Genomic DNA, 17714 nt, shown 5'->3' on the forward strand with positions numbered 1-17714 from the left:
TGTATACACACCCTATATTGCAATGCATATTCACATGAAAACAAGCATACACTGTAATTATATGTACACACACCAGGATATTATTATTGACTGAAAGGTGTTTCCCATGAACAAAATACATTTTTATTAACCCCTCTGTGACCTTAGACGTACTATCCCGTCGAGGTGCCCTGGGCTTATCTGACCCTGGACGGGATAGTACGTCATAGCGATCGGCAGCGCTCACGGGGGGAGCGCCGCCGATCGCGGCCGGGTGTCAGCTGCTTATCGCAGCTGACATCCGGCACTATGTGCCAGGAGCGGTCACGGACCGCCCCCGGCACATTAACCCCTGGCACACCGCGATCAAAGATGATCGCGATGTGCCGGCGGTGCAGGGAAGCACCGCGCAGGGAGGGGGCTCCCTGCGGGCTTCCCTGAGCCCCCCGCAGCAACGCGATGTGATCGCGTTGCTGCGAGGGTCTCCTCACCTCCCTCCCTGCTCGAGCCCCGGATCCAAGATGGCCGCGGATCCGGGTCCTGCAGGGAGGGAGGTGGCTTCACAGAGCCTGCTTAGAGCAGGCACTGTGAAGGCTGCAGCGCTGCATGTCAGATCAGTGATCTGACAGAGTGCTGTGCAAACTGTCAGATCACTGATCTGTGATGTCCCCCCCTGGGACAAAGTAAAAAAGTAAAAAAAAAAATTTTCCAAATGTGTAAAAAAAATAAAAAAAAATATTCCAAAATAATGAAAAAAAAAAAATATATTATTCCCATAAATACATTTCTTCATCTAAATAAAAAAAAAAAACCAATAAAAGTACACATATTTAGTATCGCCGCGTCCGTAACGACCCGACCTATAAAACTGTCCCACTAGTTAACCCCTTCAGTAAACACCGTAAGAAAAAAAAAAAAAAAACGAGGCAAAAAACAACGCTTTATTATCATACCGCCGAACAAAAAGTGGAATAACACGCGATCAAAAGGACAGATATAAATAACCATGGTACCGCTGAAAGCGTCATATTGTCCCGCAAAAAAAGAGCCGCCATACAGCATCATCAGCAAAAAAATAAAAAAGTTATAGTCCTGAGAATAAAGCGATGCAAAAATAATTATTTTTTCTGTAAAATAGTTTTTATCGTATAAAAGCACCAAACCATAAAAAAATGATATAAATGAGGTATCGCTGTAATCGTACTGACCCGAAGAATAAAACTGATTTATCAATTTTACCAAACGCGGAACGGTATAAACGCCTCCCCCAATAGAAATTCATGAATAGCTGGCTTTTGGTCATTCTTCCTCACAAAAATCGGAATAAAAAGCGATAAAAAAATGTCACGTGCCCGAAAATGTTTTCAATAAAAACGTCAACTCGTCCCGCAAAAAACAAGACCTCACATGACTCTGTGGACCAAAATATGGAAAAATTATAGCTCTCAAAATGTGGTATTGCAAAAAATATTTTTTGCAATAAAAAGGGTCTTTCAGTGTGTGACGGCTGCCAATCATAAAAATCCGCTAAAAAACCCGCTATAAAAGTAAATCAAACCCCCCTTCATCACCCCCTTAGTTAGGGAAAAATAAAAAAAAATGTATTTATTTCCATTTTCCCATTAGGGCTAGGGTAAGGGCTAGGATTAGGGTTAGGGTTAGGGCTAGGGTTAGGGCTAGGGTTAGGGCTAGGGTTAGGGCTAGGGCTAGGGTTAGGGCTAGGGCTAGGGCTAGGGTTAGGGCTAGGGTTAGGGCTAGGGTTAGGGCTAGGGTTAGGGCTAGGGTTAGGGTTAGGGCTAGGGTTAGGGCTAGGGTTAGGGCTAGGGTTAGGGTTAGGGTTGGGGCTACAGTTAGGGTTGGGGCTAAAGTTAGGGTTAGGGTTTAGATTACATTTACAGTTGGGAATAGGGTTGGGATTAGGGTTAGTGGTGTGTCAGGGTTAGAGGTGTGGTTAGGGTTACCGTTGGAATTAGGGTTAGGGGTGTGTTTAGATTAGGGTTTCAGTTATAATTGGGGGGTTTCCACTGTTTCGGCACATCAGGGGCTCTCCAAACACGACATGGCGTCCGATCTCAATTCCAGCCAATTCTGCGTTGAAAAAGTAAAACAGTGCTCCTTCCCTTCCGAGCTCTCCTGTGTGCCCAAACAGGGGTTTACCCCAACATATGGGGTATCAGCGTACTCAGGACAAATTGGACAACAACTTTTGTGGACCAATTTCTCCTGTTACCCTTGGGAAAATACAAAACTGGGGGCTAAAAAATAATTTTTGTGGGAAAACAAAAAGATTTTTTATTTTCACGGCTCTGCGTTATAAACTGTAGTGAAACACTTGGGGGTTCAAAGTTCTCACAACACATCTAGATAAGTTCATTGAGGGGTCTAGTTTCCAATATGGGGTCACTTGTGGGGGGTTTCTACTGTTTAGGTACATTAGGGGCTCTGCAAACGCAATGTGACGCCTGCAGACCAATCCATCTAAGTCTGCATTCCAAATGATGCTCCTTCCCTTCCGAGCCCTCCCATGCGCCCAAACGGTGGTTCCCCCCCACATATCGGGTATCAGCGTACTCAGGACAAATTGGACAACAACATTTAGGGTCCAATTTCTCCTGCTAACCTTGGAAAAATACAAAACTGGGGGCTAAAATATAATTTTTGTGGAAAAAAAAATATTTTTTATTTGCATGGCTCTGCGTTATAAACTGTAGTGAAATACTTGGGGGTTCAAAGCTCTCACAACACATCAAGATGAGTTCCTTAGGGGGTCTACTTTCCAAAATGGTGTCACTTGTGGGGGGTTTCTACTGTTTAGGTACATTAGGGGCTCTGCAAACGCAATGTGACGCCTGCAGACCATTCCATCTAAGTCTGCATTCCAAATGGCGCTCCTTCCCTTCCGAACCCTCCCATGCGCCCAAACGGTGGTTCCCCCCCACATATGGGGTATCAGCGTACTCAGGACAAATTGGACAACAACTTTTGGGGTCCAATTTCTCCTGTTACCCTAGGGAAAATACAAAACTGGGGGCTAAAAAATAATTTTTGTGGGAAAAAAATTTTGTTTTATTTTTATGGCTCTGCATTATAAACTTCTGTGAAGCCCTTGGTGGGTCAAAGTGCTCACCACACATCCAGATAAGTTCCTTAGGGGGTCTACTTTCCAAAATGGTGTCACTTGTGGGGGGTTTCAATGTTTAGGCACATCAGTGGCTCTCCAAACGCAACATGGCGTCCCATCTCAATTCCTGTCAATTTTGCATTGAAAAGTCAAACGGCGCTCCTTCCCTTCCGAGCTCTCCCATGCGCCCAAACAGTGGTTTACTGCCACATATGGGGTATCAGCGTACTCGGGACAAATTGGACAACAACTTTTGAGGTCCAATTTCTTCTCTTACCCTTGGAAAAATAAAAAATTGGGGGCAAAAATATAATTTTTGTGAAAAAATATGATTTTTTATTTTTACGGTTCTGCATTATAAACTTCTGTGAAGCACTTGGTGGGTCAAAGTGCTCACCACTCATCCAGATAAGTTCCTTAGGGGGTCTACTTTCCAAAATGGTGTCACTTGTGGGGGGTTTCAATGTTTAGGCACATCAGTGGCTCTCCAAACGCAACATGGCGTCCCATCTCAATTCCTGTCAATTTTGCATTGAAAAGTCAAATAGCGCTCCTTCCCTTCCGAGCTCTCCCATGCGCCCAAACAGTGGTTTACTGCCACATATGGGGTATCAGCGTACTCAGGACAAATTGGACAACAACTTTTTGGGTCCAATTTCTCCTGTTACCCTTGGTAAAATAAAACAAATTGGAGCTGAAGTAAATTTTTTGTGTAAAAAAGTTAAATGTTCATTTTTATTTAAACATTCCAAAAATTCCTATTAAACACCTGAAGGGTTAATAAACTTCTTGAATGTGGTTTTGAGCACCTTGAGGGGTGCAGTTTTTAGAATGGTGTCACACTTGGGCATTTTCTATCATATAGACCCCTCAAAATGACTTCAAATGAGACGTGGTCCCTAAAAAAAAATGGTGTTGTAAAAATGAGAAATTGCTGGTCAACTTTTAACCCTTATAACTCCCTAACAAAAAAAAAAATTGGTTCCAAAATTATGCTGATGTAAAGGAGACATGTGGGAAATGTTACTTATTAAGTATTTTGTGTGACATATCTCTGTGATTTAATTGCATAAAAATTCAAAGTTTGAAAATTGCGAAATTTTCAAAATTTTCGCCAAATTTCCGTTTTTTTCACAAATAAACGCAGGTACTATCAAAGAAATTTTACCACTATCATGAAGTACAATATGTCACGAGAAAACAATGTCAGAATCACCAGGATCCGTTGAAGCGTTTCGGAGTTATAACCTCATAAAGGGACAGTGGTCAGAATTGTAAAAATTGGCCTGGTCATTAACGTGCAAACCACCCTTGGGGGTAAAGGGGTTAATAGATATTGGAATAAAAATAAATTCCACAATTGGATTAAAAAATTTTTTTCCTGTGCGGAGATAATCTTATAAATGTGCCCCTGCTGTGTACTGTGTAATGGCAGTGTCTGACCGCGTACAGGAACATGGTCTGATAATACCACATCTCTTGGGCAGGGAGAATGCAGACGATTCATTTTTGTGAGGTAAAATATGTTTTTGACCCCTTTCTGACCTCGGACGGGATAGTACGTCCGAGGTCAGATCCCCTGCTTTGATGCGGGCTCCGGCGGTGAGCCCACATCAAAGCCGGGACATGTCAGCTGTTTTGAACAGCTGACATGTGCCCGTAATAGGCGCGAGCAGAATCGCGATCTGCTCGCGCCTATTAACTAGTTAAATGCCGCTGTCAAACGCAGACAGCGGCATTTAACTACCGCTTCCGGCCGGGTGGCCGGAAATGACGTCATCGCCGACCCACGTCACATGATCGGGGGTCGGCGATGCTTCAGAATTGTAACCATAGAGGTCCTTGAGACCTCTATGGTTGCTGATCGCCGGCAGCTGTGAGCGCCACCCTGTGGTCCACGCTCACAGCACACCTGATTTTCAGCTACATAGCAGCGATCAGCAGATCACTGCTATGTAGCAGAGGCGATCGTGCTGTGCCTGCTTCTAGCCTCCCATGGAGGCTATTGAAGCATGGCAAAAGTTAAAAAAAAAAGTTTAAAAAAAATGTGGAAAAAAAAAATATATATATATATATATATATATATATATAAGTTTAAATCGCCCCAATCAAAATAAATCAATAAAAAAATATCAAATCTACGCATATTTGGTATAGCCACGCTCAGAATCGCCCGATCTATCAACTAAAAAAAGCATTAACCTGATCGCTAAACAGCGTAGCGAGAAAAAAATTCGAAACGCCAGAATTACGTTTTTTCTGCACCAAAATGCTATCATTAAAAACGTCATCTCGGCACGCAAAAAATAAGCCCTCAACCGACCCCAGATCATGAAAATAGAGACGCTACGGGTATCGGAAAATGGCGCAATTTTTTTTAGAAAAGTTTGGAATTTTTTTTCACCACTTAGGTAAAAAATAACCTAGTCATGTTAGGTGTCTATGAACTCGTACTGACCTGGAGAATCATAATGGCAGGTCAGTTTTAGCATTTAGTGAACCTAGCAAAAAAGCCAAAACCAAAAACAAGTGTGGGATTACACTTTTTTTGCAATTTCACCGCACTTGGAATTTTTTTCCCGTTTTCTAGTACACGACATGGTAAAACCAATGATGTCGTTCAAAAGTACAACTCGTCCCGCAAAAAATAAGCCCTCACATGGTCAAATTAACGGAAAAATAAAAAAAGTTATGGCTCTGGGAAGGAGAGGAGTGAAAAACGAACACGGAAAAACGAAAAATCCCAAGGTCATGAAGGGGTTAAATAGGTGGGGAAATGTTTTACCTCACAGAAACCAGCAGCTGTGATTCCATGCTGTAATGTCTGTATAATCACTTTTCCTTTTTCCCCTGCCCAGGAGCTGTGGTACAATCAGACCATGTCCCTGTTCGGTCAGACACAGTCATTACACAGTACACAGCAGGGGCACATTTATAAGATTATCTCAGCACAGGAACATTTTGTTTAAAACACATCCAATTGTGGAACTTATTATTTCAAGATCTGTTGATTAAAATCAACGTTGTTCTCAGGAAAACCCCTTTAAGTCACTTTTTTGGAAAGAAGTTTACGATCGTTTGTGGTTTGAGAAGTTATTTCCAAAGTAATTACATGCCGAGTCACTTTTTCCTTTAAAGGGAAGGTGCCATCAAAAAAAATTTTTTTTCAGAAATTGTAAAAATGTAAAGAATTAAGGATTACATTTTCTTAAAAAATATTATCATTTGTTTATAATTTAGTAAAATATGAAAAATTATTTGAAAAGTTTTGGAATTTCCACTTTTCAACACTAGGGGGAGCAGCTACTGAAAAATTTCAGAAAAACCTAGTGTACAAATAGCTCACATTACTGCACTGCAGTAATTATGGGCGGAGTCTGCTGACCTGTGTGATGTCTCCTCTCCTCCCCTTCTGGGTGTTTGCTAAGGGATTAGAGAGGATGATATTCAGGAACCCAGTGAGCAGCCATTTTGTTGGTGACTGCAGAGTATGCAGTACTTGTAAGCCAAAACCAGGAGTGGAACAAATAGAGGAAAAGTATAATAGAAACATATGCACCACGCCTGCATTTATCACCCACTCCTGGTTTTGGCTTACAGATACTGAGGTAAAATACTGACCAAATAATGATAGTGTGAAGGCAGCCTTATACTGACAAGTAGACAGTCACCGAGGATGGCAGGCAGCAAGGATTCTGGGAGATATGTGGTGGAGGGAGCAGGGTGACAGCAGCACAGAGTATTTCAGGAGAGCAGTGTGCTGGTCTATGGGGGCCCCCTGTTCGGTGTGCGGAGCAGCCAGGGATTGTACATAGAGCGCTGTCTTTTATACTCATGGATGGACCGTCTGCTTCACAGAAATCCAGGAAACATTTCTGCGGATTGATGGCCTGTTCTGATCCAGACTTTGCATGCAGACCCCCATTCCCCTCCTCAGATCCTGTCTTCTCCATCCTGTCCTGGCGATATGTGAAAGCGAGGCGACAGGCGCAGTCGGGGTGACGCTGGGAAGGAAATGTAGCCATATAGTAACGATAAAAATGAGACCCCTCTCTTCAGCCGCCTCACCAGCCTTCCCCTGACTGCACCTAACTGGAGGTCATGCTACCCCCTCTATTACCCTAGACCCGCGTGCAGGTGCTCAGCCAGAACCACCATAGAATGGGTCCACTTTCTGAAGATAATACTGCCATAGTGTTCTCACATAATACCGCCATATAGATCACACACACAATACTATCAAATAGATCACACAATACTGTCATACAGTTCTCACATAATACCACCATATAGATCACACATAATACCGCCAGTGTTCTCACATACCGCCATATAGATCACCCATAATGCCGCCACATAGATCTCACATGTATTGTAAATAAAGAATCGGCCAGAATAAAGTCCTTTATTAATCTTTTTTATACCATACCGAACGCATAATCCTCGACTCCCTCATCTCCCACAACAAAAATAATAAACCACAATGGGGAAGGATACGCAGGGGGGAGAGGAGTGCATAGGAGAGGATTAGATACTGACTGCTGAGCCGTGTATCTAATCCTGTCCTGTGTGATACTGAGCTGAGCCGTGTATCTAATCCTATCTTGTGTGATACTGTACACAGGACAGGATTAGCTACACAAGACTAGATTAGCTACACAGGACAGAGGTAGCAGTGGTAGATGGTATATAGAGGCAGGCAGCAGTGGTAGATGGTATATAGAGGCAGGCAGCAGTGGTAGGTGGTATACAGAGGCAGGTAGCGGTGGTATACAGAGGCAGGTAGCGGTGGTATACAGAGGCAGGTAGCGGTGGTATACAGAGGCAGGTAGCGGTGGTATATAGGGGCAGGTAGCGGTGGTATATGGGGGCTGGTAGCAGTGGTATATGGGGGCTGGTAGCAGTGGTATATAAGGGCTGGTAGCAGTGGTACATAGGGACAGGTAGCAGTGGTATATAGGGGCAGGTAGCAGTGGTATATAGGAGCAGGTAGCAGTGGTATATAGGAGCAGGTAGCAGTGGTATATAGGGGCAGGTAGCAGTGGTATATAGGGGCAGGTAGCAGTGGTATATAGGGGCAGGTAGCAGTGGTATATAGGGGCAGGTAGCAGTGGTATATAGGGGCAGGTAGCAGTGGTATATAGGGGCAGGTAGCAGTGGTATATAGGGGCAGGTAGCAGTGGTATATAGGGGCAGGTAGCAGTGGTATATAGGAGCAGGTAGCAGTGGTATATAGGGGCAGGTAGCAGTGGTATATAGGAGCAGGTAGCAGTGGTATATAGGAGCAGGTAGCAGTGGTGTATAGGAGCAGGTAGCAGTGGTATATAGGGGCAGGTAGCAGTGGTATATAAGGGCTGGTAGCAGTGGTATATAGGGACAGGTAGCAGTGGTATATAGGGGCAGGTAGCAGTGGTATATGGGGGCTGGTAGCAGTGGTATATAAGGGCTGGTAGCAGTGGTATATAGGGAAAGGTAGCAGTGGTATATAGGGGCAGGTAGCAGTGGTATATAGGGGCAGGTAGCAGTGGTATATAGGAGCAGGTAGCAGTGGTATATAGGAGCAGGTAGCAGTGGTATATAGGAGCAGGTAGCAGTGGTATATAGGGGCAGGTAGCAGTGGTATATAAGGGCTGGTAGCAGTGGTATATAGGGACAGGTAGCAGTGGTATATAGGGGCAGGTAGCAGTGGTATATAGGGGCAGGTAGCAGTGGTATATAGGAGCAGGTAGCAGTGGTATATAGGGGCAGGTAGCAGTGGTATATAAGGGCTGGTAGCAGTGGTATATAGGGACAGGTAGCAGTGGTATATAGGGGCAGGTAGCAGTGGTATATGGGGGCTGGTAGCAGTGTATAAGGGCTGGTAGCAGTGGTATATAGGGACAGGTAGCAGTGGTATATAGGGGCAGGTAGCAGTGGTATATAGGAGCAGGTAGCAGTGGTATATAGGGGCAGGTAGCAGTGGTATATAAGGGCTGGTAGCAGTGGTATATAGGGACAGGTAGCAGTGGTATATAGGGGCAGGTAGCAGTGGTATATGGGGGCAGGTAGCAGTGGTATATAAGGGCTGGTAGCAGTGGTATATAGGGACAGGTAGCAGTGGTATATAGGGGCAGGTAGCAGTGGTATATAGGGGCAGGTAGCAGTGGTATATGGGGGCTGGTAGCAGTGGTATATAGGGACAGGTAGCAGTGGTATATAAGGGCTGGTAGCAGTGGTATATAGTGGCTGGTAGCAGTGGTATATAGGGGCTAGTAGCAGTGGTATATAGGGACAGGTAGCAGTGGTATATAAGGGCTGGTAGCAGTGGTACATAGTGGCTGGTAGCAGTGGTATATAGGGGCAGGTAGCAGTGGTATATAAGGGCTGGTAGCAGTGGTACATAGTGGCTGGTAGCAGTGGTATATAGGGACAGGTAGCAGTGGTATATAGGGGCAGGTAGCAGTGGTATATAGGAGCAGGTAGCAGTGGTATATAGGAGCAGGTAGCAGTGGTATATAGGGGCAGGTAGCAGTGGTATATAGGGGCAGGTAGCAGTGGTATATAGGGGCAGGTAGCAGTGGTATATAGGGGCAGGTAGCAGTGGTATATAGGGACAGGTAGCAGTGGTATATAGGGGCAGGTAGCAGTGGTATATGGGGGCTGGTAGCAGTGGTATATAAGGGCTGGTAGCAGTGGTATATAGGGACAGGTAGCAGTGGTATATAGGGGCAGGTAGCAGTGGTATATAGGGGCAGGTAGCAGTGGTATATGGGGGCTGGTAGCAGTGGTATATAGGGGCAGGTAGCAGTGGTATATAGGGGCAGGTAGCAGTGGTATATAGGGACAGGTAGCAGTGGTATATAGGGACAGGTAGCGGTGGTATATGGGGGCTGGTAGCAGTGGTATATAGGGACAGGTAGCAGTGGTATATAGGGACAGGTAGCAGTGGTATACAAGGGCTGGTAGCAGTGGTATATAGGGACAGGTAGCAGTGGTATATAGGGGCAGGTAGCAGTGGTATATGGGGGCTGGTAGCAGTGGTATATAGGGGCAGGTAGCAGTGGTATATAGGGGCAGGTAGCAGTGGTATATGGGGGCTGGTAGCAGTGGTATATAGGGACAGGTAGCAGTGGTATATAGGGACAGGTAGCAGTGGTATATAAGGGCTGGTAGCAGTGGTACATAGTGGCAGGTAGCAGTGGTATATAGGGGCAGGTAGCAGTGGTATATAAGGGCTGGTAGCAGTGGTATATAGGGACAGGTAGCAGTGGTATATAGGGGCAGGTAGCAGTGGTATATGGGGGCTGGTAGCAGTGGTATATAAGGGCTGGTAGCAGTGGTATATAGGGAAAGGTAGCAGTGGTATATAGGGGCAGGTAGCAGTGGTATATAGGGGCAGGTAGCAGTGGTATATAGGAGCAGGTAGCAGTGGTATATAGGAGCAGGTAGCAGTGGTATATAGGAGCAGGTAGCAGTGGTATATAGGGGCTGGTAGCAGTGGTATATAAGGGCTGGTAGCAGTGGTATATAGGGACAGGTAGCAGTGGTATATAGGGGCAGGTAGCAGTGGTATATAGGAGCAGGTAGCAGTGGTATATAGGGGCAGGTAGCAGTGTTATATAGGGGCAGGTAGCAGTGGTATATAAGGGCTGGTAGCAGTGGTATATAGGGACAGGTAGCAGTGGTATATAGGGGCAGGTAGCAGTGGTATATGGGGGCTGGTAGCAGTGGTATATAAGGGCTGGTAGCAGTGGTATATAGGGACAGGTAGCAGTGGTATATAGGGGCAGGTAGCAGTGGTATATAGGGGCAGGTAGCAGTGGTATATGGGGGCTGGTAGCAGTGGTATATAGGGACAGGTAGCAGTGGTATATAAGGGCTGGTAGCAGTGGTATATAGTGGCTGGTAGCAGTGGTATATAGGGGCTAGTAGCAGTGGTATATAGGGACAGGTAGCAGTGGTATATAAGGGCTGGTAGCAGTGGTACATAGTGGCTGGTAGCAGTGGTATATAGGGGCAGGTAGCAGTGGTATATAAGGGCTGGTAGCAGTGGTACATAGTGGCTGGTAGCAGTGGTATATAGGGACAGGTAGCAGTGGTATATAGGGGCAGGTAGCAGTGGTATATAGGAGCAGGTAGCAGTGGTATATAGGAGCAGGTAGCAGTGGTATATATGGGCAGGTAGCAGTGGTATATAGGGGCAGGTAGCAGTGGTATATAGGGGCAGGTAGCAGTGGTATATAGGGGCAGGTAGCAGTGGTATATAGGGGCAGGTAGCAGTGGTATATGGGGGCTGGTAGCAGTGGTATATAAGGGCTGGTAGCAGTGGTATATAGGGACAGGTAGCAGTGGTATATAGGGGCAGGTAGCAGTGGTATATAGGGGCAGGTAGCAGTGGTATATGGGGGCAGGTAGCGGTGGTATATGGGGGCTGGTAGCAGTGGTATATAGGGACAGGTAGCAGTGGTATATAGGGGCAGGTAGCAGTGGTATATAGGGACAGGTAGCAGTGGTATATAGGGACAGGTAGCGGTGGTATATGGGGGCTGGTAGCAGTGGTATATAGGGACAGGTAGCAGTGGTATATAGGGACAGGTAGCAGTGGTATATAAGGGCTGGTAGCAGTGGTATATAGGGACAGGTAGCAGTGGTATATAGGGGCAGGTAGCAGTGGTATATGGGGGCTGGTAGCAGTGGTATATAGGGGCAGGTAGCAGTGGTATATAGGGGCAGGTAGCAGTGGTATATGGGGGCTGGTAGCAGTGGTATATAGGGACAGGTAGCAGTGGTATATAAGGGCTGGTAGCAGTGGTATATAGTGGCTGGTAGCAGTGGTATATAGGGGCTAGTAGCAGTGGTATATAGGGACAGGTAGCAGTGGTATATAGGGGCAGGTAGAAGATGCATAAGAAAATAAAAACTCTGTACTTACCTTCAGTCCTCTTCCAGGAAGTGCTGAGTCATGTTCAGGGCAGAGCAGTGTGACGATCTCCCTGCTGTGCTCTGAACAGGGTGGCTGGGACCAGTGATTGCAGCCTGTGCTGTAATACTAAGTACAGGCTGCAATCACAGCTCCTGGCTGCAGATACTCACCCCGACCCTCTCTTCCCAGCAGCAGCTTCTCCCTGGCAGCTCCTGCTATGATCGCACACACTGAGCTGTGTGTGCGATGACGGTAAATGCTAGAGTGTATGGGCTCCTTCCAGGTGTGACGTCATTTCCGGGGGCGTGTCCTATCGGGAGGGGGCGTGTTTTCAGTCACATCATGAAGGCGGCAAAGCAAAGCAGCATGATTATAGCTTGTGGACGCCATGGCACATGGAGGTTAGTGGTTTCAGGGTGAAAAAATGCTACTTGCTGCTCGCTATTGGGGGGAGGCTCTGTGGTGGGCTTGTCTGTGTGGGGGGCACCGCTGCTGCTGTGGGGGACCCCCGTGGTGGGCTTTGTGGGGGGGGGCACCGCTGCTGCTGTGGGGGACCCCTGTGGTGGGCTTTGTGGGGGGGGGACCGCTGCTGCCGGCCGGCTGTTGTGGGGGGGGGGCACCTCTGCTGCTGTGGGGGACCCCCGTGGTGGGGGCGGCACCTCTGCTGCTGTGTGGGACCCCTGTGGTGGGCTTTGTGGGGGGGCACCGCTCCTGCTGTGGGGGACCCCCGTGGTGGGCTTTGTGGGGGGGCACCGCTGCTGCTGTGGGGGACCCCCGTGGTGGGGGCGGCACCTCTGCTGCTGTGGGGGACCCCTGTGGTGGGCTTTGTGGGGGGGGCACCGCTGCTGCTGTGGGGGAGCCCCGTGGTGGGCTTTGTGGGGGGGGCACCGCTGCTGCTGTGGGGGACCCCCGTGGTGGGCTTTGTGGGGGGGGCACCGCTGCTGCTGTGGGGGACCCCTGTGGTGGGCTTTGTGGGGGGGGCACCGCTGCTGTCGGCCGGCTGTTGTGGGGGGGGGGGCACCGCTGCTGCTGTGGGGGACCCCCGTGGGGGGGCACAGCTGCTGCTGTGGGGGACCCCCGTGGTGGGCTTTGTGGGGGACCCCCGTGGTGGGCTTTGTGGGGGGGCACCGCTGCTGCTGTGGGGGACCCCTGTGGTGGGCTTTGTGGGGGGGCACCGCTGCTGCCGGCCGGCTGTTGTGGGGGACCCCCGTGGTAGGCTTTGTGGGGGGGCAACGCTGCTGCTGTGGTGGACCACCGTGGGGGACCCCCGTGGTGGGCTTTGTGGGGGGGGCACCGCTGCTGCTGTGGGGGACCCCCGTGGCAGGCTTTTTTTTGGGGGGGTCACCGCTCTTGTTGTGGGGGACCCCTGTGGTGGGCTTTTTTTGGGGGGGGCACCGCTGCTGCTGGCTGTTGTGGGGGACCCCCGTGGTGGGCTTTTGGGGGGGCACCGCTGCTGCTGGATGTTGTGGGGGACCCCTATGGTGGGCTTTTTTGGGGGGACCGCTGCTGCTGGCTGTTGTGGGGGACCCCTGTGGTGGGCTTTTTTGGGGGGACCGCTACTGCTGGCTGTTGTGGGGGACCCCTGTGGTGGGCTTTTGGGGGGGCGCTGCTGCTGGCTGTTGTGGGGGACCCCTGTGGTGGGCTTTTTGGGTGGGCTCCGCTGCTGCTGGCTGTTGTGGGGGTCCCCCATGGTGGGCTGTGGGGGACCCCCGTGGTGGGCTTTCTGGGGGGGCACCGCTGCTGCTGTGGGGAACCCCTGTGGTGGGCTTTTTTGGTGGTGGCACCGCTGCTGTTGTGGGGGATCCCCGTGGTGGGCTCTTGGGGGGGGGGGGGCACCGCTGCTGCTGGCTGTTGTGGGGGACCCCCGTGGTGGGCTTTTTGGGGGGGCACCGCTGCTGCTGGCTGTTGTGGGGGACCCCTGTGGTGAGATTTGGGGGGGGACCTGCTGCTGGCGATTGTGGGGGACCCCTGTGGTGGGATGTTGTGGGGGGACCCCTGTGGTGAGATTTTGGGGGGGGCACCTACTGCTGCTGGCTGTTGTGGGGGACCCCCTGTGGTGGGCTGTTGTGGGGGGCACCTGCTGCTGCTGGCTATTGTGGTGGGACCCCTGTGGTGGGATTTTGGGGGGCACCTGCTGGCTGTTGGGGGGGGACCCCTGTGGTGGGGTTTGGAGGTGACCTGCTTACGGGGTGGACCCCTTTTAGTGGGGGAGACCTGTGGTGGGGTTTGAGGGTGACATGCTTGTGGTTCGGTTTGGGGGTGTGTGACCTGTCTATTGGGGGGGACCCGTTGTGGGATTTGAGGGCTATCTGCTTGTGGGATGTAGGGGGGAGACCTGCTGCAGGCTATTGGGGGACCCCTGTGGTGGGACGTGGTGGTGACCTGCTCGTGGTGGGACGTGGGGAGGCGACCTGCCTGTGGTGGGACGTGGGGAGGCGACCTGCCTGTGGTGGGACGTGGGGAGGCGACCTGCCTGTGGTGGGACGTGGGGAGGCGACCTGCCTGTGGTGGGACGTGGGGAGGCGACCTGCCTGTGGTGGGACGTGGGGAGGCGACCTGCCTGTGGTGGGACGTGGGGAGGCGACCTGCCTGTGGTGGGACGTGGGGAGGCGACCTGCCTGTGGTGGGACGTGGGGAGGCGACCTGCCTGTGGTGGGACGTGGGGAGGCGACCTGCCTGTGGTGGGACGTGGGGAGGCGACCTGCCTGTGGTGGGACGTGGGGAGGCGACCTGCCTGTGGTGGGACGTGGGGAGGCGACCTGCCTGTGGTGGGACGTGGGGAGGCGACCTGCCTGTGGTGGGACGTGGGGAGGCGACCTGCCTGTGGTGGGACGTGGGGAGGCGACCTGCCTGTGGTGGGACGTGGGGAGGCGACCTGCCTGTGGTGGGACGTGTTGAGGCGACCTGCCTGTGGTGGGACGTGTTGAGGCGACCTGCCTGTGGTGGGACGTGTTGAGGCGACCTGCCTGTGGTGGGACGTGTTGAGGCGACCTGCCTGTGGTGGGACGTGTTGAGGCGACCTGCCTGTGGTGGGACGTGTTGAGGCGACCTGCCTGTGGTGGGACGTGTTGAGGCGACCTGCCTGTGGTGGGACGTGTTGAGGCGACCTGCCTGTGGTGGGACGTGTTGAGGCGACCTGCCTGTGGTGGGACGTGTTGAGGCGACCTGCCGCTTACGGAAGGATCCCCTTTATTGGAGGGCGACCTGCTTATGGGTTGGGTTTGGGGGGCTGATGTGGGCTTAGGCTGGGTGGAGTGGACGTCCGATAAGAGTTTAGGCTGGGTCGGGGGTGGACGTCCGATGGGGGGGTTTGTGCTGGGTGGGGTGTCCGCGTCTGATGGGGGGGGTGTGCTGGATGGGGGGGTGTGCTGGATGGGGGGGGGTCCACGTCCTGTGGGGGTTTGGCCGTCCGGTGGGGGTTTATTATTGGGTGGGCGTGGTGTATGATGGGAGTAATGCTTGGAGGAGGGGTGGACGTCCGATGGGGGTTTATGCTGGGGGGTTAAGCTGGGGTGGCATCCGATTGGGGGGGGGGGTGTCTGATGGGATTTATGGTTGGGGGCAGGGGGCGTCATATGGGGATTTACGCATGTGGGAGGGAATGTCTGGTGGGCTTTGGGTTTATCCTGTGGGGTCCGCTGGTTAATGTGAGGTGGAGGTTTCTGACTGGGGGAGCGAGGTTATGCTGTGTGGCCTTCTGGTTGATGTGGGGGAGCTAATGCTTCATTGGGGTACACAAAAAAAAAAAAAAAAAAATGGGTGTATGCTGCTTATGCTATGCAAAAAAAAAAATTTAGGTATTTCCTGTAGAGGAGGGTACACCACCAACTAGCACGAAGCTAATCCGTTTTAACTTAATGTCAGTAGGAGGAAGACATGGGTCTGGACCGCCCAGCCCAGTTTAGGTTTTGGGAGGTTTTTTTATTAACGATTTTTCTTTTTAATTTTTTTTTTTCTTCCCAGATATGGCTTTTGAGGGCGACAGTGGAATTGTCACTCTAATCTCCCACCTAGAATTGTCACTACCATATCATCTGTGGTCTACGAGGCAAGGCCCTAACACATCAAGAGTGTTTGGGGTTCCCCGGAGGACCGTTCATGCCACGAATCGCCCTACCCTCTCGCCTCTCTGCGTCCAGCTTATTCCATGCCCATCTTCATCATCGCTCTGCGAAAAAGGATTTGTGATCTTAAGGACTGGTATATCCTACGAGGCAGTAAGGGGGCTACTTTAAAAACAAAACAAAACACAGGACAAATATGTCCTAGTTTTCCACTGAGCAATGTGGACGTCTCCTGAGGAAACCTTCCTATTCATGCAGCCTCCACGTTTTCCAGAGGCTCCTGTGACCTTGCTCTTAAAATATCCAGGCTTTGGTCTAGGCCTTATCTGGTGGCCGGTCCACACCGCCAGCGCCCTGAACAATCATGCACGCCAACTTTCTAGTGCATGCTACTCTGCGCCTATCAGTTTAAGAGTACTTCGCTTCTGCAACAGAGGACTAAAGTCTGCCTCCAAAGAGATCTGTTCAAATTTGGTTGTTTTGGAAATGTTCTGTCCAAAAAAACAAAAACGATGGGACAACTCTCTGACCCGCCAGGAAAAAACGAGACCTTCCTTTAGGCCAGCTCCCTCCTGGCATCCATGAACCCACCAGCACTGGTCTGCTAGGCCTGGATCTAGACTCTCTTCGACATGATGGGGCATTCCCACCTTGGATGTTTCTCAGGATCGGCTGCCGTGTCCTTCACAATTCAAGGCCGGTATTATGATCTCTGGTCCGGGACACCGAAACCTCAGACACCGGAGGCAGGCCCGGGGGAGGGGGAGGGGGGGGCTTCAGAGCCGCATACCCTACCGACAGTCCTGCCCGCATGCACCAACAGCATATTACGTTTTTACAATACTTTAGAAATGCATAAAATGAAACAAGCAAAGGCATAAAATGAAACAAGGAAAGGCATAAAGTTTTTCTATGCAAAAAAAGGCAGTTTTATAAAATTAGAAATATTTCTATATCTAATTTTAAAATGATATTTATCCAGTATTTCTATAAGTAAAAGTCTGAGATTTCTGTGAGAAATGGTAATTGTTTACCTCTTAAACCAGTTCTGAATGTAAATAAAACATTGCTCTGATTAAGTCTCCACATTGTATTTGTCTTTCATTTCATGCGTAGGGCAGGACAAGCCCATGATGTATCTGTGTAAAGCTAGGTTCACATTGCGTTAATGGGTTAACGCTAACGGACTGCGTTGCACGGCGAAAATGTCAAAATTAACGCCGTGCAACGGGTCCATTAGCGCACCCATTGACAGCAATGTTACTTTTAGCTGAAGCGCATCACTAGCGCATGCCATTTTCGGCACGCGCTAGCGATGTGCCGTTCTATTGTGACGGACCTCAAACGCTGCTTGCAGCGTCCGAGGCCCGTTCCTCGCGATAGCGGGGAGGGTGAACGCCGACCCTCTAGAAACATTGCATTAGCGCAATCCGCTAGCGCTATGCGCTTAACGGATTGCACTAACGCAATGTGAACCTAGCGTAAGACGTAAGGTGCTATAATAACAGCCTTGGGCTGGTTTCACGCCAGCATTCGGCAGGGCTGCGGATGGCAGCCTTCTTCCTCCGTTAAGCCCCGTCCAATGCCGCACCTCTTCCTTCAGTTCCGCCTACGTCTGCATGCGTCCTGCATCTGCATGCGTCCTGCA

At 50.1% G+C, this 17714-nt stretch overlaps 1 protein-coding gene and 1 long non-coding RNA gene across 4 annotated transcripts in view; one reads left to right on the forward strand and one right to left on the reverse strand.

The window, feature by feature from the left end:
• CAMKK2 (calcium/calmodulin dependent protein kinase kinase 2) overlaps positions 1-17714 on the reverse strand; it is a 159974-nt gene that overhangs the window by 49801 nt on the left and 92459 nt on the right. The window lies entirely within an intron of this gene.
• Positions 12261-17150, forward strand: LOC138667086 (uncharacterized). The gene is made up of 2 exons (XR_011318597.1): positions 12261-12403; positions 15966-17150. It is a non-coding gene; the product is annotated as an uncharacterized lncRNA (long non-coding RNA).

Source organism: Ranitomeya imitator, chromosome 1 (assembly GCF_032444005.1).
Source record: "Ranitomeya imitator isolate aRanImi1 chromosome 1, aRanImi1.pri, whole genome shotgun sequence".
NCBI classification, from domain to species: Eukaryota; Metazoa; Chordata; class Amphibia; order Anura; family Dendrobatidae; genus Ranitomeya; species Ranitomeya imitator.